This window comes from Halichoerus grypus, chromosome 3 (assembly GCF_964656455.1).
Source record: "Halichoerus grypus chromosome 3, mHalGry1.hap1.1, whole genome shotgun sequence".
NCBI classification, from domain to species: Eukaryota; Metazoa; Chordata; class Mammalia; order Carnivora; family Phocidae; genus Halichoerus; species Halichoerus grypus.
In genome coordinates, this window is record NC_135714.1 from 76060151 (window position 1) to 76084715 (window position 24565).

General features: G+C 35.3%; 1 protein-coding gene across 2 annotated transcripts in view; it reads left to right on the top strand.

Annotated features, from left to right (window-relative positions):
• The window catches only part of GRID2 (glutamate ionotropic receptor delta type subunit 2), a 1423646-nt gene that overhangs the window by 1091546 nt on the left and 307535 nt on the right, over positions 1-24565 (top strand). The window lies entirely within an intron of this gene.

Consider the following 24565-nt stretch of genomic DNA (forward strand, 5'->3'; position numbering starts at 1 on the left):
AAGCATTTATTTATCTATCTATCTACCTATCTACCTATCACCTCTCCAATGATTGAACCATAACTCCTGGAAATTAATTTCATATAAAATAAGTGCAAGGCAGAGCATTAGGTGGTGATGTTGAATGCAAAATCAGCAAAAGTTGCAGCCAGTACTATTTTATGAACTTTGTGTAGAGAAAAACTGATGAGAAAAATAAAGGTTGATTTTAAAATATTTCTTATAATAGAAAAGTATCTATAAAAAAGTCCTTACGTTTGCCAAATTTACACTCCATTTTGTCAGTATATGATACACAATGAAGTCACAATGTAATTTACAAACACAATTCGTATCGTTTTCTTAAAAAGAAAATGCAATGTTATTTGCAAAAAAATAAAACAATTAGGGACTAATCATTTAGTTTCAGGATCTAGGTAAGGTAGATCTATCCTTACTGATATATGTCTCCTTGTTTAATTTTTCAAAGAGGTGCTTAAACTTCTTTATTTGTTTATCTCTATTTCTGTCATTTTTGCTTCATTTTTTTTGAATCTCTGTTATTAGGTGCCCACAACTTTATAATTATTATGTCTTCCTGATGAATTTTTGAATAGTTGGGTTCAGGTTTATAATTCACTATTTGATTTATATATGTCCCATTTTTCTCTCTGTTCTTTCTTTTTTTGCCTCTCTTTTGGTTAATTGAATATTTTTAATACTTGACTTTATTTCTTCTTTTGACTTTTTACTGTATCTCTTTGTATTTCTGTTTGTGTGGTTAGTATAGAGATTATAATATATATTCTTAGTTTGTAACATTCTATCTAGTTTAATATCATACCACTTCACATTTTTAAAAAGGCATAAGTTTGTAACAATATAATTTCATTTATACCACCCTATCCTTTATGCTATTGTGGTCATAATTATTATTTCAGAACTCCACAGTAAAATATAATAGTTTTTTAATTTAAACTTTCAGTTCTCTTTTATAAATATAGAGAGAAAAAAAGTTTCTAGTATTTAACCATTTATCCATTATTTCTAAGGTTTTTCACTTATTTCTATGTATCTGAGCTCTTTTCTGCCATCATTTACTTCAGAAGAACTTCTTTGGAATGTCTTGAATGGTAGTCCTATAAGTGCCTCTCACCTTTTTATTTTTTTTACCTTAAAACATCTTTATTGCCCTCAGTTTTGAATGATAGTATGTATGAAACTCTGAATTGACAGTTTTTCTTAATGTTAATCATTTTATAGATGTCTTTCTATAGTCTTTTGCCATATATTGCTTCTGATGAGAAGTTAGACATCATTTGTACTTTTGTTCCTTTTTTTAGTGTGGGGCAGCCTTTTTTACATTTTTTTTTTTTTAATTTTTGATGTTTTGATGTGTAACTATGATCTGCCTACGTGTGGTTTTCCTTGCATTTATACTCCTAGGGATTCACTGAGCTTCCAGGATATGTTTCATAAAATCTAGTAAATGTTGACAATTCTTTCTATAGTTATTTTTTTCTACTCTTTTCCCTTTCTCCTCTCTCTTTAAGACTCAGAGAATATTCAAGTTAAACCTCTTAATATTGTCTCTATGTCACTGAGGTGTTATTTAATTTCTTAAAATATTTTTACTCTCTGACTTTTACATTAAATCATTTATCTTGATCTGCTTTCAAGTTTACTGATTCTTTCTTCTGCAATCTCCAATTTTCTGCTAAGTTCATGTAGTAAATTTTTATTATTTTAGGTAGCTTATTTTCCGGTTCCAGAATTTGTTTTTTTTTAAATAATTTCCATTTCTCTTCTGAGATTCCACATCTATTTATTATGATCATCTTTTCTTGTAAATCTTTCATCATACTCATAACAGCTGCTTTAAAGTCCTTGTCTGCTACAAGTTCAACATCTTTGCCATCTCCAGATAGATTTATGTTGACTGCTTTTTCTGTTAACCATAGGTACATATTTTTCTAGTTCTTCTCGTTCCTGTTTTGTCAGATTTGATTGGATACTGACCATTGTGGTTGATACATTATGAAGACTTGAGATTATGTCTCTGAGATTGCATACTCTGAAGAAGACTGATTTTTGTCTTAGTAGGTGGTTATTATAGGTTTCCCCTGAACTTGTGGAGGTTTGGTTTTACATGTTGTTAAATCAGGTCTTTTTTATTTTCTTTAGTTTTTAGGGAAAATCAATTGGTTTTAGCAATCCTTATGTTCTTAAGCATAGCCTTCTGGAGTTTCTATGAAAAGACTGTGGTTTTCATCAAACCCTTGTGACTTAGAGGGACTCAAAATTTTATCTCTATCTTCCCTGTCATAAGCAGTAATTATAATCTTTGTTCAGCTCTTTTAGTCTTCTGGTTGTTGCTTTCTGCTGATTTTTTAAAAAGTCATCCTCATGCATGTGCAGTTTAGGAGTCAACCAAGGACTTGAGGGAAGCTTATTCACAAACTTTTTGGCTCATTCTTCCATGACTCCCTCCTTTCTGTGATTTCCCTTTTAATTTCTGGCCACCTGGCTGCCTCAGACTCCATCTTCTGACACTTTAAACTAATAAGACTATGACGTTCTGTCTGAGCTCTAGTACCTCTTGTCATCTAAACTGAGGTGGGTCTTCAATAAATAAGCCATATAAAAGTGGATCTCATCTATTGCAATTACCATTTTTAAGAGTCAGATACCCTTCACTTTCTTCCTGTTTGGGGTTTATCTCTAGTTCTTTTAACTTGTGTGTTTTTAAACTTGATACAGAATTTATGATTGTTATTCTTTGTTGGGTTAATCCAGAAAAAACTATCTGATCATTGCCAGAACTGGAATTATTTTTGAAATACTTAAATGTATTCAGAAAGCTAAAGGATCTGAATAAGTTGTTTCCAAGACATGGGGAAGAGAAAAAAATAAAAGGTTTTGAAGGCAGTGGTAGGAAAAATAATAATGCTATTTTTACATCCGTTAAAATCTTACTGAGTTTGTTTTATTTATTAAACCAATTACACATGGACTCTTATTTGAAAAACATTACTAGCAATATTTTCAGTAGGAAAGGGGGAATGATCAATTCTCAATCCTCTTATTGAAACCATGATAATTTATCTTATATTCCTATATTAAAAACCCATAAACCCTTTGTATTCTGCCTTTGTATCTCTGAGAGGTCCTACCTGATCTGAACCCAGATAAACAATTATGTTAAAACAAAGGATAAAGAAAAGCACAGGCATTATTAAAAGGTGTTATAAAAATTGCTTTATAGAGATAATGGATAAAATTCTTAATGAGGTATTATGCTAACAAACTTCATTTGCTAAATGCAAGTTACCAATAAAAAAGCATGAGAATTAGTCTAATGTTGATGCTGTTTTTAGACTTGTGGGCTTGCTCCAGTTAGTTACATTTTTGAGACTTGCTTTATCACCTTTGAAGGGAGGAAATACAAGAATGTTAATGCAAAGATTACTTACAACTATAACTTAAAAAAAAACTTTAAGAATTTATTATGTAACAACCACACATAAGCAATAGTATGCTAGCATGTAAGAGCATGTCATTACTGTATGATAACTTAAAGTTCAGCACAATCCTTTTAGAAGGCTAAAATTTAGGCTTAAAGAAAGCAACTGACAAATGATTTTTAGCCGGAAAAATTATAACTCTACTTATTGCAACTAGATTTTTATTTTATTGACAGAGATATTTAGTCATTCTGACCAGGCTTTGAGTACTTAGATATTTCTCAGATGCAGAAGAATAAGCCTACCTAAAAGTTTGTTTGAGAAGGCAAATATAGGGAAAAAAATCAAGAAAATGTGGTGTCATAAAAGCCAACGGAAGACATTTTAAGGAGGAAAGGGCAGTCAGCATTATAGAATGACTGCCAAGATGTTGAGGGTACATAACATTTTCCTTAACTTTATTCTATTACTAATAGATACGTAAATTCTAATTTTCAGAAATTAAAAATGTGAATTCAATTATACAAATGATAATTCAGTAAAATATCATAAAGTAATTTAGATTATCCAACAAGATTCATCATATTGAAATTTTCTTCAGGATTATTTACCCCTGTAAAGCAAAATAACACCATTGAAATGGCATAATAATGTTATGACAGAGCTCCAGAAAAAATGAGTGTATTACGTTATATATTTTCTGTTAGTGTAGACATTTTTCATGAATCTAACTATATTTTAAATAACAGTAAACACAGTTGACACTTAAAGAACATGGGTTGAACTGCATGGGTCCACTTAATTGTTTACCTTCCTAAGAGAAAACCAAAATTAAAAGAATGTTTCTAGGAGTCTGTCATGATGATTATGGACAGACTATCACATTACAAAAGAGTCAAAGAAGAAACAAGGAAAGTTTCTGAGTTATTTGATTTTTCCAGGGGTGGCACCCAAGTTTCAGAGTTGGGTTGATCTCATGTTAAAGGATCTTTCCATTAAAACCAGAAGTCAGGGGTTCAGTACATAACATAATTTTTAGAGAAGAAAGTAAAGCCAGAGAGAGCAAATAATTCCAGCAAATAAATATATATATGAAGTCTATTTTAAAAACTAAGAATGTTCCTCATATTGATGGCTAGTATCAAAAAGGGAAGATATAACAAGCAATGGTGAGGATGTGGGGGAAAAAAAAAAAAAAAACACTTGTACACTGTTGGTGGGAATGTAAATTGGAGCAGCCGCTGTGGAAAACAGTATGGCGGTTCTTCAAAGAATAAAAATAGAAATATCATTTGATCCAGTAATTCCACCACTGCGTATTTACCTAAAGAAAATGAAAACACTGGGGCACCTTGGTGGCTCAGTCAGTTAAGCGTCTACCTTCACCTCAGGTCATGATCCCAGGGTCCTGGAATGGAGCCCTGTGTCAGGCTCCCTGCTCAGGGAGTCTGCTTTTCCCCTCTCCCTCTGCCCCTTTCCCTGCTCATGCACTCTCTCTCTCTCCCTCATAAATAAATAAATAAATAAATAAATAAATAAATAAATAAATAAAATATTTTTAGAAAATGAAAACATTAATTTGGAAAGATATATGCACCCTTATATTTATTGCAGCAATATTTACAATAGCTAAGACATGGAAACAACTTAAGCATCCATCAGTAGATGTATGGATAAAGAAGATGTGGTGTATATACACAATGGAATATTTCTCAGCCATAAAAAAAAGAAAAATGAGATCCTACCATTTGTGATAACATGGATGGGCCTATGCTAAGTGAAATAAGTCAGAGAAAGACAAATACCATATGATTTCATTTATATGTGGAATCTAAAAAACAAAACAAATGAACAAACAACAATCAAAAACTAAATGTGGCAAAGTCTCCTCTATTCCTCATCGGCCTTACTAGTTTTATAACTTACTGTAATTAATATGTTCTTAAAATTTATGAGAACTCAGGTCTGGCCAAAAGATGTTTCAATATAAAATAGAAAATTGAGAGATATGTTCTTACCAGAACAGGAGAACTTGTTAGGGGTGAGTTAATGTGACTGATAAAGTATTTTCTTCTGGTTTAAAGGGGAAGAACAAAATTGGGAAGACTGGAGAGAACATTATATAGGAAATAACAAGTATATAAACTTTAGGATAGAAATACAAAAAAAATTAGGAAAACAGCTGGGTGTTCTATTCTTTAGGTTCATACCTTACTTGAATTATACTAGAAGACTTTTTAAGGAGCAAACTGATACAGGCAGCTTGACAGGAAATAAATTTCCATATTCTCAATTTCTATAAGTAATCTTTTCTAAAAATGATCTACCTGAAAACATGACCTTGGTGTTTCTTATTTCCCTTATCTTTTATATAATCACCCCTCTCCTACTTTATAAAATAAGGGCGTATCTTTCATGCATACAAAATCTTTTTATGACATGTGGCTCTGGGTATAAATATTCTCTGATGCACCAAACTAAGGCACAATAGAAACACTGGTGTCACTACATCCTTTTATAAGTTAGATGCTTTTATCTAAAAAAAATTAAAAGCAACTGTAAAAGAAAGTAAAAGAATTTACTTAAGTTGTCAAATGCTAGATCATTAAAAAGAATTTTTTTTTTGATGAAGAGATCACAATGATTTTCCACATACAGCAAGGAAGAATTTCAAGGAATTGAACGGCATTGCTAAAAACAAAACAAAACAAAACAAAAAACTCCTTCCATTTTCTTTTATTCATTCATTTGGACAAGGTTTCTATAAAATGAAAATATATAGCATAATGCTCACTCCTACTTCATTCAAACCATAATTAATATTGACTCATGGGATGTTCAAATTAATTAAAAAATAAAAGCTCTATCAACATCATAAAGTTTCACTTTTATGGCCAATGAATCAATGTACTGTATACAAATATAATGATGACTCAGTTCAGAAGAAATGTTTTACACCTGAAATTTCTGGTCACAGGTTATATGAGATTTTAATTTTAATTTGCATACATATATTTGTTGCAAAAAATATATATAATTTGGTGACCAAAAGAAGGCTAAAAGCACACATTTATATTATATTTGGATAAAACTTTTGTGAAAGTAGAATGAAATATAAAGAGAGTTCAAAAATTCTTAAGAATAATGTAAATGTTTCTCCTATTAGAGAAAAGTGGTGGTGTAAATCACTATGATAGTTGAATACATTTTAAAGAATGACTTGACAGTTTTATTTTAAATTGTCAATATTTACAACAGAACACACATAAGTCAGTATCCAGTCAGGAAAACAGAAACCACTCCTGAAATTGCAGAGAGAAGAGATTTAATACAGGGATTGATCACAAAGACATTAGAAGGAATGGAAAAACAAAAGAGAAGGAGTACAATAAAAGGTATCAGGAATCACTACTGGTCCAGTTAACTGTATCTCCTAAAGAAGATACACAGGGCTCAACCAGGGCTGCCACAAAGATGCTGCTCCTGCATCAGATGCCGGGGTCAGGGATCACCTCCTGCCACTGCTGCTACAGCCCCTGAAATAACCATTTAAAACAGAAGGCTCTGCTCTTTCTTCCTTCTGACATCCTCAGCAGCTTCACTCTGGTAGAAATTAAGAAGAAGCCAGATGGCAGAGGAGCCTGGGGAAAGTAGTGTGCAGATTCCTATCCCTATAAGGCTCACAGTACATAGCAGAGTAAAAATGGAAAGGGTGGGATTGAGAGAAACAGATAAATGACCAATTCTGTCTAGAAGCTGCACACTTTGCAGTTGTCTAAACAAAGTAAGCTTAATATGTCGATTATAAACATGAAGAGGTACATAGTTTAAAAATTCCTTTGGGGGTTATAGGAAGAAAAATGTTTGATCTTTCTTCACCCTAACTGATACCAAGTGTTAAATTATATGGCAGGAGTTTCACCCCCAAGGAAAACAGATATAACAATGGAATAAAGCCAGAACTCAGGAAACAGAACAGAAGGAAGAGCAAGCAGAGTAAATTATAGATCTGTAAAATTGGGATGAAATATTTATACTTAGCATGCAACTAATTACAGTAATGTTTCAAAGTTAAAATAGCCCTATCTAGAATCTTATCTCCCATTTCTAAAATTCTAGAACAATACTGGGCCTTTTTGTCACTTTTCCTCCTTTCATAGTTTCACAAGCATAAAAAACCTTTCCAAAGGTAGATATATCATAATAGTGAAATTGATAATAAGAATAGACACTATTTAGTGATTATAGTGCCAATAATGTCATTTCCTGAGGAACAGGTGTCCCCAAGACTGAACAGAAGAAATCATCTGCACTGGGCTACACAGGTTTCCTCATTTTTAATGGTTGACATGAAGTTTTACAGTTCTTTAGTCTTTAAAGGTAAATATATTTCTATCACAGATATTTTAATTCATCAATGCATTCACCATAAAAAAACATATATTTATATGGTTGCTTTGTAAATATTTTTAAACATATGCCACTTAAAAGTATTAATGCCATAGTCAAGGTACAATGGAGGAATGCCAAGTGTGAGTAAGATAAAAGCATCTATAATAAACACGTTTCATTGGTGGTCTCTATATTCTATGCAGTAAGTTAGGCACTAGAGACATAAAGATAAATAGAGCATGGTTCTTACCCTTACGGCCCTCTTAGCCTAATGGGAAACGTAGACATTAAACATAACTACAATACAGTGCAGTTAAGTGCAAAGTTAGAGGCATGCGTGGAACACTGTGAAAGCCATGACAGTAAGGTGGAGGTAAACTTAAGAAAAGGAGATGTGCATACTCATGACAGTGTCATAAGTTGTATCATCCAGGTGAAGTGGGGTTGGCAAAAAGCAATGGATATCTACTGACAGACAAGGGAGTGTAGTCAAAGGAGAAAGGTGAGAAATAGCATGGTGAGCAGGCCAAGATTAAGGAGACCTTTATAGCATTCCAAGCAAGGATATGATGATTTGGATGTGTTTGTAGGATATTCACATATATAGAGGACTCTGAATCTCACCAAAAAGGCCCAATAAGAGACATATATTTAGAAGTCATAAGCCTATGAGTGGTAGTTGGTAACACGAAAATGCATGAGACTGCCAAGAAGAAATCATACAGTAAGAAGATTGCTAGGCTGATTTTAGGATGAAACCCTGAAGAAGAACCACCACTTAAGAACTGATAGAAAAGAAGAGTTTATGAAGAAAAACAACAGAATAATTCAGAGAAGCATAACCAAACCATAGGAGAAGAGGTCAGTTAGGCTAAGAGAGCTTATAAAAAAAAAAAAAAAAAAAAGCCATGACTAGCAATGTCAAAAATTTCTAAGTCATAATTACTGTCAAATGTCTACTAGGTTGGCTCTTTGGAGGTTGTTGGTGACCTAAGCCACAACTCTTTTGGTAGCAGGGGTGAGGGAAGAAGCCAGACTGCCAAAGAAGATGGAAAAATTTGGAAGTGAAAAAGTGAAAGCAACATGTGTCTATACTACTCTTCCAGAATGTTTGGGTGGGCATAAAAAGAGAGAAAGAGATAATAGTTCAAAAGGTCACTGGTTGGTAGAGTTTTTGTTGGTTCGTTTTTAGATTAAGAGAAACCTGAGTATAATTATAAACTGAGAAAGAAAAATAAAGAATGAGAATATAATGTAAGAAAAGGAAGTTAATATGTGAAAGATAGAGATCCCAGGGAAGTTACAATAAAAGCTTAGATTGAGAATCACTTTTAATGGGGTAAAGATGTTTCTTTGATACTGAAAAAAACATTTTAAGAATGTGTCTGGTAATACTTAAATTTACAGACAAGAGGTTGGGAGCTTGAGAAAGATCATATCTCCTCACTTCAAATGTCTTGATAACAATAGGAGATGAAGTCTGTTGACAGTAATGGAGACAGGTATTATGAAATAGTCTACAAGAAAGTGGGAGGCTTTGAAATAGCTATTGAGGGAATTGATAGTGACTGCTAAATCAAAATAGATAAAAGGATGGATCAGTGTTGCTGAGTATTGAGCAAAAGTTTATGTAAGACTGACACTTTTCATTGCTGCCAGGACTAGCAGCAATATGTGACTAAACAATAGTGTGACTTTCTTTAGCCAGGATTAAATGCCCAAGTGTAAAAGCAATGTGACACTAAATAATAGCGTGACTTTCTTTAATGCCCAAGTGTAAGAGCAGAGAAGATTAAAACATCCATATCAAGTTTGAGATATGGTGGATAAACTTGGCAAGGAATGAGATTAAAGAAAAGCAAAATGTTCAAGGAAGCATGGTCATGACTAAGGAGATAGACCTGGATAAAATTTTGGAAAAATTAATCAGAATGTCAAGATGAGGTTGAAAACTAGAGAAAGTATAAATGAAGATATAAAAGAGCTAGTAGGATGGAGATAGGTAAGCAGAGAATGAAATCTAGAAGTTCTAGGGATAAAATGTAGATTCTGACCTTGTAGATAATGGCAGAATATTACAGGAGACAAAAGGAATTGCAGTTTAAAATGGCCTAAAATGGGGCGAGAGGAAGGATGAATAGGTGGAGCCCAGGGGATTTTTAGAGCTGTGAAACTGTTCTGTATAATACTATAGTCGTAGATCCATGACATTATGTATTTGCCAAAACCCATAGAAGGAGTGCACCTTAATGTAAACTAAAGACTTCAGTTAATAATGCATCAGTATTGGTTAATCAGTTGTAACAAATATACCACACTAATGCAGATGCTAATAACAGAACAAAACAAAACAAAAAAACTGTACTCAGGGAGAGACATGCCAGAGAAAGGGAGTGGTATATGAGAACTTTTTGTACTTTATGCTCAGTTTTCCAGTAAACCTAAAATTGCTTTAAAGAACAAAGTCTGAGGGTTGCTGGAGTGGGGGGTGGGGTGGGAGGGATGGGGTGGCTGGGTGATAGACACTGGGGAGTGTATGTGCTATGGTGAGCGCTGTGAATTGTGCAAGACTGTTGAATCACAGATCTGTATCTCTGAAACAAATAATGCAATATATGTTAAGAAAAAAAAAAGAAGAAGAAGAAGATAGCAGGAGGGGAAGAATGAAGGGGGGGAAATCAGAGGGGGAGACAAACCATGAGAGACGATGGACTCTGAAAAACAAACTAAGGGTTCTAGAGGGGAGGGAGTGGGAGGATGGGTTAGCCTGGTGATGGGTATTAAAGAGGGCACGTTCTGCATGGAGCCCTGGGTGTTATGCGCAAACAATGAATCATGGAACACTACATCAAAAACTAATGATGTAATGTATGGTGATTAACATAACAATAAAAAATTTTTTTTAAAGAATAAAGTCTATTTTTAAGAAATGGCCCAAAATAATTGCTGTGCAGAGCATCTACATAGATACTGAAATCTGTTAGGAGGTTGGTATGTTTGGGGGTGAAAAGAAATAATTAGCCAGGTCTCAAAGTTTTCAATGCATGAGAAGAAAATATTGTGACGTCTGTCTGGTGGAGGTGATAAGAAAAGTCTCCTTCAGAAAACGCACACATGCAATTGACAAAACAAAACAAAATGGAAGTAGAGCATGCATAGAGTCTCACCAAGAAGAACAGAAATCAGGTTTCTTGAATATCTGAGAAAACAGACCAACTTCATGGCCTCTAGTAAATCACAAAAATGATGGAAGTGAATTTCACTTTCTGGAAATCCTCACTCAAAATAAGGATAAATTTTTGCCCAAGGCATCCTCAGGTTCTTGATATTTTTCTATGCCTCCTTTGTTCATCTCCATTCCCATTTTCTGTGATCCTGCACATGGATAACAGGTTATTGTTATGGAAGGTCATGGCACCTGGCCAACTGGTTCACTTCAATACCATAGTAGCTAATGTCATCAACAGAGCCTTCACTGATTCTCCAATGATGTTTAATTCATTGGATATTGATTCTTTATTTTGATCTCCATTGTTGCGATTACAAACATTTTCCATACGTTTCAAATTTCTATTCCTAGTCCCACTCTCCATCCTTGACACCTTTTTCATTTTTAGTGTTAAAACTCATGTTTTACTGCAAAGACTGAGAATCTACTGTCAGTCCCTAGATTTCTTACTTTTCAGCCTCCAAATCCTTGCACTTATTCTCTGATCCTTAGTGGCAACACATAACCTTTGGATTGAAACAGACATTAGTTGTGGATCCTGGTAACACATAGTTAGCCATGTGAGCCTCCATGAGTTTTTAATCTCTTTGAGTTGCAGTGTCCATATCTGTGGAATTCAGTTTTTGTGAAGATTAATAGAAAATGAATTAGGAATGTGTTGCAGGGAAGTCAAATAGGCCTCATCTTATCTGCTGACTCTAATAGATTGTAAGATCTTTCTCAGGTAGTGTGTTAAAAAAAATAAAGAGTTCAAGGTATGTTTTGAAGGTAGACGGCAAGATTTGCTGATAGATTAGATGTGAAGAGCAAAGAGAAACAGGATTTGCTGGTAGATTAAATGAGGAAGAGCAAAGAGAAAGAGCAAAGCCAAAGATATCTTCTCACTCTATCAAGGCTTTATATCTTATCTTTTCAGCCCCAGAAGCAGCAGAAAAAGACTTCCTTTGTTCCCATGTTTCCCCATTTCTGACTCCACTCAATACCTTACTTCTAGCCATGGTCCTCTCTCCTCTGGATTGTAGCCATAGAGTTCCCATAATTTGCCTTTTCCCATTCTTGAGTGTCTTCAATATATTATAATTTACTTTTTTGTTTTTGTTTTTTGTATTTATCAATGTCTCTTCTAAGATTTTTTTCTTTTTTAGTATATATTTTTAACACAGAAGCCAGAGTGATCTAGTCACTCCTCTGCTGAAAGCCATTTGATAGCCTTCCCATCCTACTCAGTGTAAAAACCATCCTTAAAATTATCTGTATATTCTACTCTCCCCACCACCTTTATGATCTTATTTATCCCTCTCTCACTTATCATGCTGCAGGCCCACAAACTTTCTTCCTCACACTTGCTGAAGTTGGCCTTTTGTACCTCAGTCCCATCTTCCTATAATGCTCTTCCCCAGATATCTCTTTCTCCACCTCATTTTTTCCAATCTCTGCTGACAAGTTATGAGAGAGGCCTTCCACCGCACCCTATTCGAAGCAACTCTTACCCTCTGCACTACCTATTCCCTTATCCTGTTTTATTGTAATTTGTAACACACATCACTGTCTCTCTATGTACCTATTCTTTAATATGTCTTCCCCTAATAAAATGTAAGCTTGATTGAGGTTTGGTTTAACACTGAACATTAGTGTTAAACATTTGGTTTAACACTGAAACCTCACTATCTAGAAAATATTTGTACTTAAAAGAATGAAAAGCAGTCAAATGATATTTTAAGACATTCATTATATAATAACACTCCCCTAACTAAAATCTTTCAATGGCATCTCATTGTTCTTTAATTAAATCAATCAGCCTATCATACCCTGCTCAGTTTGGCCTTATTTGAAAGAAGTTTCCATCCTTATTGAGAGGCTAAACTTGGGCTTTTGCAACTATCATTTTAAGCTTTTAGCCCATGGATTATATAATTCCTTATATTCAGTCACTCCTACTTCACTATCATTGAATTGAGAGTGGGACCATTTACTGGCATAGAGAAAACTAAGGAAAGAAATATTTGGGTGGAGAGTGGGGAGCGTGGAATCCAAACTAACATTTTGGAAATGAGTAAAAATAATAACTAACATTTTTAAATAGCCAGATACTATTCCAAAGCATTATGGGTACTGACTCCTTCAATCCTCATAACAATTCTGTGAAATCTATATAACTGTTAATCCCATGACACAAATAAGAAAACCCAGGGACAGAGAGTCTAAGCAACTTGCTCAAGGTGCACAGCTAATTAGTAGAAGAACTACAATATGAGTGGAAATTGTTTGACTTCAGAGCCCATTCTCTTAACAACTTTTTGGAGTTGTCCAAACAGAAAATAAAACAGGTAATTTGAAATACAAGTCTAGAATTCAGGTAAGGAATCTGGGGTGGACAGATACATCTGAGGCTAATCAGCATGGAGTAAAATTTAAATTGCCCCTCTACCTTCCTTTATTCTTATTTCTTCAATCTCTTTCACATCTTTGCTCCTTCCTCACTGCTGAAAACAGACTCAAGAATTCTCTATCTTAAAAATAACTTTCCTGTATTTTCCAAGCTAGATTAATTAGGTGCCTTTGATTACAAATGACAACCCAGCTGAAGTTAAAAGAGTTGGAGGCACCTGGGTGGCTCAGTCCGTTAAGTGTCCAACTATGGTTTCAGCTAGGCTCTTGTCATGATCTCAGGGTCATGACCTCAGGGTCATGAGATCAGCCCCACCTCCACCCTGAAAGGGGGCCTACTTGAGATTCTCTCTCTCCCTCTGCTTCAGCCCCTCCACACACCCCCGCTGGTGTGTCTGTGTGTGTTCTTTCTCTGACTCTCTCAAAATAAATAAATAAAATTTTTTAGAAGGAAGGAAGGAAGGAAGAGAGAAAGAAAGAAAAGACAGTTGAGTGGTCCACAGCTATCCAGGGAGGAGATCCAGGCCCATTTCTTCAGGCCTTGTGCTCTCTCTCTCTCTCTCTCTCCATCTCTCAACACTGCTTTCCTTTGTGTTGTCTCAATTCTCAGGCAGGCTCTCCTTTGTTGTTAGCAAAGTGAGTTTTCGGCAGGTCCAGACTTAGATTTCATTCTTTTATCTATCTCAGTATGAACACAGATTCTCTTTTACCAATAGTTCTAACAAAGAACTTCAGCTGTATAGACATGTCAGTGCTGAGCCAGCGGCCAGGAAGGGCAGCGCCCTCGGTGCCAGGCCGGCACCATGTGGCCAACTTGAGCACGGAGGCTCAATGTCATACATGAGGTAAGCATCGGGGAATGCCGATTCCCCAAGAAAATTGGGATGCTGTTATCAGAATATGGGGAGACTGGATATCACACAGGCAAAACAAAAGATATCCCTCAGGGGTTTAAAATAATGTAATAAATTACATGGAAACTATTAGTAGTTACATGTACCCAAAAATTTAAATCATCAATAAATCAAAAACTATAATAACTAAATTGAATTACAAACAACAGGCCAGAAAATATTTTCAAAAGTGTGATGGATTGTTAGCATCACTGCTTCACTGCTACATGGAGGTCATAAAATCCATAAGAAAATACTAAGACTGGATGCCTGGGTGGCTCAATCGGTTAAGTGCCTACCTTCAGCTCAGGTCATGATCCCAGGGTCCTGGGATTGAGTCCTGCATCGCTCCCTGCTCAGTGGGGAGCCTGCTTCTCCCTCTGCCTGTTGCTCCCCCCACTTGTGCTCTCTCTCTCTCTGACAAATAAATAAAATCTGAAGGAAGGAAGGAAGGAAGGAAAGAGAAAGAAAGAAAGAAAGAAAGAAAGAAAGAAAGAAAGAAAGAAAGAAAGAAAGAAAGAAAGAAGAAAGAAAAAAGAAAGAAAGAAAGAGAAGAAAGGGAAGAAGGAAGGAAGGAGAAAATGCTAAGATGCCAGAAAGAAAGAAAGAAGAAAGAAAGAAAGAAGAAAGAAAGAAAGAAAGAAAGAAAGAAAGAAAGAAAGAAAGAAAGAAAGAAAGAAAAGAAAATGTAAGATGCCAGTAGGTAAAGCTATTAAAAGATATGAACTTAGAGTTTCAAGAAAGGAAATTGATAGGCAATATTAATCTCAAAGGAAATCTACTGTAGTAGAGTAGGGCAATTTAAAGGTTAAAAAAGATAAGTATATGAAATAGGAATAGTTAGAGCTTTTATAAGGAAAAAGCCACAGCTCTGTGTTATATAGCTTGGAACCATTTTATATGCCTGTTTCTCAGTAAAAATAGAACACCATTAGAATGAGAGATACATATTTCAGCCAACAACGTATTTGACAGCATTGGCAATTAACACAAGTACCAAAGGGAATTAAAAAAAAAAAGTTTGAAATCGACCAAATAATAATTATTAGCAATCATATAAAGCTTACTGTTGTTGACAGAATTCTATATACTTTGCATTTATTAGCTCTCTATACTCACAACAACTATATGAGGTAGATGCTACTATTATCCCAACATTGCAGATGATGAAACAGAGTTAGAGAAAGGTAAAGTAAATTGCCCATGGTCACTTAGCCAAGTTGTAGAAAATTCGTAATTCAAACCCAGGCAGTTTGCATCTAGAATCCAAGTGCTTAACTCCTTTACCAGTGTACAGAGGGGAAGAGAGTTCTAGCGTAAGTTTTGCCAGCAAAGCATTTTAATAAACCAAGCCACATGACAGTGAGGAAAATAATACTCAGAAACAGTTCAACACAAGTTTTTAAGACCTACACATTTAAAGAAGTTTCAGATGGAGTTTGAATCGGTATGAGTAGAAGACAAAAAATAAGATTATATGGAGAAGGATTTGGAGAGTGTCTGAAAACTTTTGCACTTATAAACTTCTCAAAAACTCTCACTTCTTTCTCAAAAACCTGTCTCTTCTTTCCCTGTCTAAAAAAGCTTAAACTCCTGAGAAGCACGTACCATTTTCTGCAATCTGTGTCTCACCTCCTTCTTACGTTTTATCACACTCCATATAGATCACGTTCAGCTTCAGTCTGCCTTGACTGTCCTTGCTCAGTTCATCTTCCTAAATTTTCAACCCCATATAACTCATAAGGCTTTCAAACCATTCCCGTATCTTGGTAACCCTGTCTTCTGAGTACATCTAGTCCACCTCTTTTCCAGCTGCCCTTTTAGAACATAGACACACACAGAGAGAGAAAGAGACAGAGACAGAAACAGAGACAGAGAGAGACCTTTTCTTTGCATTTTTGGAAACCAGAAGGCTGAGGTTGTATTTATTTTGTATGCCAAGGAGAATGCCCTGTATTCATCTGTTCCTCCCCACACATTTTTGAATACATGCTATATTCTGGGCACCATGCCTAGCATCACAGATACAAAGGAATGGAGGACATTGTTCCTGACTTCAAAGATCTCATAGTTTACACAGAAGTCACATGTGTAACTAAATAATTAAAACACAGTGTGCTAAGTGCCAGAGAGTAGTACATACAGGGTTCCATGGCAACACAGGGGTGAAGTGGCAGCCCCGGCCTGAGGAGCTAAAAAAATTTCACAGAAGAGGAGCAATTGGAGCTAGGTCTCAAAGATGAGTAGGAGTGTGAGAGGGAACAATAGGGATAATTATAAAAGCATGTTTGCCAAGCGAAAGAGCTTAGACTTTATCATTTAGCCAGTGAAAATTACGAAAGGTTTTTACATAAGAGAAAAATGAGATTTAATTTATGTTTAAGAAGGAGAGCTGAGGTAGGGCCAAGGAAGCATGGAGTGAAGAAGGAAAAAGACAAAATGGCTTTCCAACAATCTAGAAAGGAATAAAGGAGTGTCTAAACTAAAACAGTAGCAATGGGAGATTAGTAAAAAGTATGAGTTTGAGAAAACAATCAATAAACCAAGATATAATTACTAGAAGTTGATAACTTGGAGGAGAAGATAAAAGGAGGCGTTGAGATTTGGTGAGAAATTTGGCAGAGGCGAATGAGCAGACGGACGATGACAGATGACAGAATAGGGCATTTAGAAGGACAGCAGGCTGGGAAAGGACAACTGCAATACAGAGCTTGGCTGTAGACATTTTGATCTGTGTTACCTGAAGAACATCCCAATGCGACTGTCCAGGAGCAATTAGCAAATATTCATCTGGAACCCATATGAATGATATCTAGGACCCAAAAGTTTAGGAAATACAGATATTCCTCTCACCTCCATTATAAAAATGAAATTGGGAGGGTTGGATTAACATGAAGATCATGCACGAAATGCTTATTTAAGGTCCTAAATTACTGCATTTGAGCCTAGATAAGGAGGGCTGGTGTTATTTTGCTATTAGGAGAGACCAAAAAGCTAGAGGGAAGAGAGAGCTCACTTCGGGAGGAGAGTTCAGAAGACCTGAGTATGTGGTGAGTTGCCCCCTTTCCCATCCACACTGGAGAGGGGAATGCTAGGAGCAGTTGGAGGACATCAGGCATAAAGAGAGGCCCATAAAATTGGGCCTATCAGTGCCACCAGAACAAGTTTCAGGAGGCGTGACAGTTATCACCATTGTCTTCTCCATTTCCTAAGAAGTTAAGTTTGGAATGATTGCCTTGGTCTTAGACAAGGCAGAAATAGTGAGCTGGGATGAAGACTGGAGCTTCTTCTTGAGCAAGCCTCCCACAGGGATCAGGAAAAGGCAGTGTACGAGGAGCAATGCTTATAGTTGAAGAGGGTTCTTAGTGGGTTGCCTAAAGACAGATATGCCACATGATCACAAAAAATCCTTACATATTTCCATTATATCTTTCCGTTATTACAAACCAGCCTTGAAAATATCTGTATCCACCAATGCAACTTCATTCATCAAAGAACTCCTCCTTGCACATATGCCTTACAGTGATAAATGCTTATAAGCCTTGTGAAATAAAAAGGTAGTTTTGCAAAGGAAGTCAGGATAAAATACATATAGAGGAAAGAAGTCCCTATAGAGAATTTAAATTGGACAATGATTAAGATTTTAATTCTTAAATTAGACTAAACAGGTATTAATGGACTAATGAGTTTCCCGGAGTATGTCAGCTATAGTCAGGCAGGAAGTTCAAAAAATACACGTGGTTATAAGAATGCATGGTTATTTTTCTGAATGGTGAGTGCTCAAAAATAATCCACTGTATATACATATAGGATGGAGCTAGGGCACAGATGTGGGAGACGTATAAGCTGTATGTATGTAAATAGAGAAGAAAAAAATGGCCAACAATATTTGTTGTTGATAAGGAATGATTTTAACACTGATGAAGGAGAAGGATAAAAAGAGATCTGTGAAAGGAAATAAATTATGTAGATGCAAATGACTTAGTGAATGGTTGTAGGGGCAATTTTCTAAATTTGCAGGTGATATTTAATTGGCAGACATTGCAAACAGTAAGGAGCAAGTCAATCAGATAAAGTACTTGAATCATTAAGTACTTGGTCTAATAGATGGCAAGCACAGATAACTAGTGAATAATAAGTCTTGACTCAAAGCTAAAGAGCAGAGAATATTTGCCAAAGGGAATGATACTGTCCAGGAATACCTCTCAGGTTTGAAGAGAACTTATAGGCAAGGACAAACCACAATTCAGTAAAATATGTATAGAATTAAAAAGATGTGGTAGGTTATAGGATATAAATTAACAGACTACTTCATCAGTCCAAGCCAAGGTGATATAAAGACTGAGGCTACGATGAGAAAATCGCATAACTAGAGGATACATAAATCCTGAAATTCACCATTGGCTCTCACTGCCATCCATTACCTAGATTTTCATCTGTCTCTTGTTATGGTTTGGGGGTAAAATTAATAAGTAAGATAACTTCCAGGTATAAAAGAGAGTGCAGATTTGAGTGAGGATATTCTAAATAATTTTCAAAGAATGTTTCAACCATGAAATTCTATATGGTTCTATGGACATCATCTTAGGGCATTGTGTTTAGCTTGATTGGCCATTTTTATTTAGGATGTTCATTCCATTAGGATGCTCATTCTGTGTTAATCTGGAAATTATAAACAGAAAAATATGCAAAAGCAGAAGAGTATAATAAAATTTTGTTGTGGACTAGGAAGGCAGTTGATGCAATAGAGAATGAACCCCTTTCTCTGTGTTATCTACTAAATACAAAGATCAACTTTCATATTGAAGAGAAACAAAAACATCCTTTATTACAACATCAAAACCATACTTAGATCTTTAAAAATTTGCTCACATCTAGCAGTGAATGTACCAACCTCATTTGAGGAATTTACTTTAAATTCATATACTAATATTAGAAAGAATATTTAGAAATAGAACCATACTTTGAGAGATAATTGGAGTTTACTCTTGCCTGCCCTCTGGATACTATAGATTTTAGTTGTTTTAAGTATTAATCATTTTGAGTTTTCTCTTTGTAATTTAATGATATTATAGTGACAGGCTTTAAAATAAATAAAGATCTCCCTGATTAAAAAACAAACAAATGAGGGCGCTTGAGCGCCTGACTCTTGGTTTCGGCTCAGGTCATGAGCTTAGGGTCATGAGATGGATCCCTTGGGATCAGCGCTCAGGGCAGAGTCTGCTTGAGATTCTCTCTCCCTCTCCCTCTGCCCCTCCCCTCTGCACTCTCTGTCTCTGTCTCTCTCTCAAATAAATAAATAAACCTTATAAAAACAACAACAACAAAAAACTAAAACAAAAAACCCAAACAACTGAGCATCTAACAAGACTCAACTATACCAAGGCAGGAGGTGACCACAGAAGCTCCTGATACCTGTATGAGGATATCTGAATGTATCTCTTACTCATTTCTTATTCCACTTAATACTGCACAGAATCACTAAGAGAATAGCAAGTATAGATTCACTTCTCACAGACAAACTGTTTCTGGGAGCTAGTTCTTTCTCATTTACAAAGAACTTACATTCTTCTGATCTGGAGCTCTAAAAGCATCTATAATAGTGGTCTTAAGTGAATTCTAGAATGACTGAAAATTTTACTATAGTGAAAATAAAAATCCACTCAATTCTAGTCATTATCCTTGGTTTGCATTTCATTGATTTGTGGATTTGCAGTTTGGGCATTTCAGGCAGAGATTGCTTCTATATGCTCTGTTCACAAGCAGCCTTAAGATGACCTCTCAGAAAGTTGAAAAAGTCTCTACATGACTAAAAAACTCTTTCAGATGATCCTTTTCTTTGAAGATGGCAGCACTCCTTCTTGGGAATTGCAGAAATGGTATTATTTTTAAATCCTTTTTAATGCTGCAGGATAAATGGCCTGAACCAGTGCAGTTTATAAATAACTTGTAGCTTGCTTCTCACTCAGCATTCAGTAAGTACTTATTGGGGCCTAATGGATAGCTGGCATTGTGGGGAATACACAAAATATCGAACATAGAGTTCTTGTTCTCCAAGAGTTAAATAGCTAGATGAGAGGTGGGGCAGGGCGGGGACTAAATAGAGAGAGATCCAACATACAACTAACACTTTCTTTACTATCTACTCTTCAGCTTCTGGTGAACTCATCCAGTCTCGAGAATTTATTATTTTATTTTATTTTATATTATTTTATTAGAGGGGGGAGGGACAGAAGGAGAGAGAGAATCTTGAGCAGCCTTGATCTTATGACCCTGAGATCATGACCTGAGCTGAAACCAAGAGTCAGATGCTTAACTAACTGAGCCACCCAGGCTCCCCCAAAATTTAATTACCATCTATAAGTAAACCATTTCCAAATTTGTTGCTTCAGCCCAGATCTCTCACTGTAACTGCAGACTCCTATTTCTTACCACCTACGCAGCATTTTCTCTTAGATGTCTAATGGGTATCCCAAGCATAATACGTTCAAAACAGAATTCCTGATTTCACTCTCCTCAACCTGTTCTATGTACAGCCTTCCCTGTCATAGTGTATGGCAACTCCAATCTTCAGTTTACTCAGCCCAAAACCTGTAAATTATCCTGACTCCTCTTTTCTCTGTCATAGCTCATACACGATGCATCAACAGATTTTTCTGGCTATAAATCTGAAATATATCCTAAATATGATCGTTTCTCACCACTCCACCACTACTCACTGGTGCAAGCCACCATTTTCTCTCTTTGTGACTGCTGCCATGGCCTCTTAACTATGCACCATGCTGTGGTTTTTTCCTACTATAATCTATTTTCAACACAGTAGCCAAATGGATTACTTAAAATTTAAGTCAGATCATACCACAGTCTCCCAAAAACCTTCCAATAGTTTCCAACTTATTCAATGTGAGAATGCATCAAATTCTTATAATTGCCTCTAATGCCTTGAATGCTCATTCATACACATACACACCCATTGCCATGTCTTAATCTTTATCTCCTAATGACTTCCCCAGTATGAGTATTTTTAAGGGGCAAATCATAAGTCCGAAAAATAAGAGTAATAATTTCAAAGCACATACATGACCATTTTGTTTAAATGAATAGATATTGGGTAAGCAGTTAGGAGAAAGAGATTATACAGAAAACATAAAAGCAAGAAATTTTATCAAATTTAGCAAGCACACTATGGTGGGCATGGCCAACTGCACAATTTTTTCACCTATAACCTTGGGCAAGCTCTTCACCTTCTCAGAGCCTTGAATCTGTCCTCAGTATAAGTAGGGTAGTGACAAGGTAGTCCAGCTAGCATATGTGGAGGTGTGCCCCACTATGTGGACTGAAAATATTAAAACCTAGGCTACTCAAGTTGGAAGTTCTGGCTAATGGCTCAATATGGAAAAAAAAAAAAAATAAAGGCAAAGGCTTCATAATGACAGAGACTTTCTTGGGCAGTATACTGCCTGAAACCTATTCCTTTTGTGCCAAAATTTAGGGTTGTATAAAAACATATATTTCCCTTACCACATAACATAGAACAAGTAAGTCAACACTTTTTTTTTTTTTGAAATCTACTCTGAGAAAGCAGTGAGAAAAATAGTTAAGGGGGTAGAAGACTATGAAAATAAACCTCCTGTCTCAAGAATTTTATAATTTTGAAGATAAAACAGATATTTATGGGATAAGGACTATATGAGAGATACAGAAAAACAGAGAAAGGAAAAATAATGGTAAGCTCCAGGAAGGAAAATGCTATGAACTCAGGTAAAAATCAAAAAAAATAAATACTTATATAAATAAACTATAAATATAAATAATGAAGCTGAAATACTTAAACTGAAAGAGAAAAGCTTGGGTTTGGGGACTAGTAAAAACTAAATTGTTCCTAGAAGGACTTTAAAATTAGATCATTATGTGAATGGGCATGGGAGCTGGTGAAGAGAGAGAATATTGGGGAAGGGATGGCATGTGGTTTATTGGAAGAGGCTAGAGATAAGACTGACATACAAATTAAACTAATAATACTGCTTTTGTCACTATGGTGGGTGTCAGTGACAAAACATCATCTGTTAAAATAATAAAACATATTCATTTCTAGAAATATCAGTCTGGGAAGCTCCAAGAAACATTTTTCAATTAAATGTACTGTAAGTTGCAAGATCAAACATCTATTGATTAAAATAAGCAAGAAATAATACATTATATGTTAAAAAAAAGAAAAAGAGAGTAGGAAGGGTAAAATCAAAGGTGGGAAATCAGAGGGGGAGATGAACCATGACAGACTATGGACTCTGAGAAACAAACTGAGGGTTTTAGAGGGGAGGGGGGTGGGAGGATGGGTTAGCCTGGTGATGGGTATTAAAGAGGGCATGTATTGAATGGAGCACTGGGTGTTATACGCAAACAATGAATCATGGAACACCACATCAAAAACTAACGATGTAATGTATGGTGATTAACATAACATAATAAAATTTTTTTAAAAAGCAAGGGTTTTCACCTACCAAAAATAAATGAATAAGTAAGTAAATAAATAAATAAATAAACAAGAAAAAGGAAGCATTCTAAAAATCTTTCAAGGGGAGATGATTAACCTAATCAGAATTCCATCATAATCAATAAATACTTATTGTGTACCTACTATTTTCTATGTGCTGAAAATTTAAAGATGACAAAAATAGTTTTTGCTTAAAATTCTCTGCAGCCTTTAGAAAGACTAACTAGCTCTGTGTGTGTGTGTGTGTGTTACTCAAACATTATATTTATTATATTGGTTTTGGGAAACAATATATACATTTATATGTAAAAATAGAAAAGAGTCTAAAGGACTTGCATCAATCTTGAAACAATGGTTACCTATGGGAAATGTGGAAAAGATTGCTAATTGTCCTTAAATATCTATTGTCTTCTTTCTTAGTAGTACAATTCCTGAGTTATAGCCAGACACAGACTGGTCACAGTATACATTTCCTGGCTGTTCTCCTTAGCTAGTGTGATCATGTGACTAAGTTCTAACCAATGAAAATTAAATAGAAGTATAATATGAAACTTTTGGAAAATGTTAAAGGGAAGATTCTCGTTATTTCTGATCCTCTTCATTCCTCCTCTTACTAAAATGTCAATAGAATGGTTAGAGCTCAAACAACCAACTTAAATCATGAGTTGAAAGCTATGTACTGAGAAGAGCAGAGCAACAAGAGAAAAGGAGTCTAATTCCTAACACTGGAAGCTTTATCAGCCTGGGTCTGGTAACTATGGAACTTTTATGTTGTTGTTTCCCCCAGTGATATTGTGGGTATTTCTTCTACTTATAAGAAGAAAATAGGCAGTTTTACATATTTTGACCCTTTCAAAACTAGAATGTATTTGTAATATTGCTTTTACAATTTCATGTTCAAATTTACTTTTTTTCTTAGTTTTGCTTTCTTATTTTTTTGTTGATGGCAAACTTCTTAGCCAGTGCCTTAGTATATATGTTTTTCTGTTATGTTTTGTTTTTACATTGGGCCATCTTTCATGTTGAGCTAAATGGACTCATATGGTTTAACTTATCTGACAAATTCACACATTTCACTGGAAATCTAGCTAGAAAATTCCTTTTCCCACCTTTTAATAGCTAAAACTTGGAAAATGTTTAACTTTATAAGTAGTTGACAACAATACTCACTAACTTCTGATATTTGAGACTTGCCAAGACATTCTTCTTCTTATGTGTCTACTGAGTTTGGAAGACATTTTTACAAACTATGCTATTATAAAACTTTTGGGAATTTTTGAGACTTCTCTTCACTTTTTCAATTAAGCATAAGCGTCTATCCTCCCTTTTAAAGTTTCAGGTGATATGACAAAATAACTATAACAACAGAGGAAAATTTAATACATTATTCTAAATTAAGAAAGGTGCCTCCCATAAACCAGAAATTGTTAGATTTCAGAAAAGTGCAGTCCTAAGAAATTTTGGCTTTCTCAGGTACCCTGAAAAAATTCTATTAATTCCCCTAATTTGGAAGAGTACACATGTAAATAAGAGCAAACCGTGAGCTCAGCAGAAAGCATAACATCTGATTATCCACTTGATGTTGAGGCTCAGTAGCACTACTCTTATCCTCTGCCTGGCTTCTTGGTCTCCAGCAGGCAAGTTAGTGCGAGTTCAACATGGTGGTCCAGGGTTCCAAGCACAGCAAGATAAAGGACACTCTCCATTGTGCTAACCTTTCAAGGCT